The sequence below is a fragment of the Trichechus manatus genome, unplaced genomic scaffold, assembly GCF_000243295.1.
Source record: "Trichechus manatus latirostris isolate Lorelei unplaced genomic scaffold, TriManLat1.0 scaffold00020, whole genome shotgun sequence".
Lineage (NCBI taxonomy): Eukaryota > Metazoa > Chordata > Mammalia > Sirenia > Trichechidae > Trichechus > Trichechus manatus.
The window spans coordinates 5,247,495-5,248,330 of record NW_004443956.1 but is presented as its reverse complement, the minus strand read 5'-3'; the positions used below and the strand labels follow the sequence as shown (position 1 = coordinate 5,248,330).

At 46.5% G+C, this 836-nt stretch overlaps 1 pseudogene; it reads left to right on the top strand.

Annotated features, from left to right (window-relative positions):
- Window positions 1-335: 335 nt before the first annotated feature.
- Window positions 336-449, top strand: LOC111819895 (uncharacterized; annotated as a pseudogene).
- The last annotated feature ends 387 nt before the right edge of the window (window positions 450-836 follow it).

Below are 836 nucleotides of genomic sequence, written 5' to 3'. Positions count from 1 at the left end.
CAGGCTGAACTGCTTATAATTCCAAAAATGTACAATGTTCTTGCCTTTCTCCTGGTCTGTGCACATGCTGTTTCTCTGCCTGTAACTCCTTTTTGCCCAGCTAATGTCTGCACATCCATGGGATCTCAACTTAGATATCTTCTCTTCCAGGAAGTCTCTGTGGTCCCTTTAAGCCCACGTAAGGCCCTTCTCCACAGTGTTCCCAAGGCCTACCCTAACTCTCCCATCGCAGCATTTACAACCCTGTATTATTTCCTGAGGAGTCCCTGGGCACTGCAAATGGTTAATATGCACGGCTGCTAACCAAAAGTTGGAGGTTAGAGTCCAACCAGAGTTGCCTTGGAAGAAAGGCCTGGGGGTGCTGCCGAAAAATTGGAACGATACAGAGCAGATTAGCATGGCCCCTGTGCAAGGACAACATGCAAATTCGTGAAGCGTTCCATATTTTTAAACTTAGAAAAATAGGGGTAAATACTAAGGTAACCACAAAGGAAACTAACAATCCTACAAGTCAAAAGAAAGGCCTGGGGGTCTATTGCCAAAAGATCAGCCATTGAAAACCCTATGAAGCACAGTTCCACTCTGACACACATGAGGTCACCGTGAGTCAGAGTTGACTCCACTGCAACTGGTACTAGTTTATGATTTCCTGGGGGGCATTGGTGGTTCAGTGGTAGAATTCCTACCTTCCATGTGAGACACGTAGGTTCGATTTCTGACCAATGCAGCTCATGTGCAGCTACCACCAGTCTGTTACGGGAGGTTTGTGCGTTGCTATGTTGCAGAACAGTTTTCAGCAGTGCTTCCAGACTAAGAATAGGTAGAAAGGCCTGGCA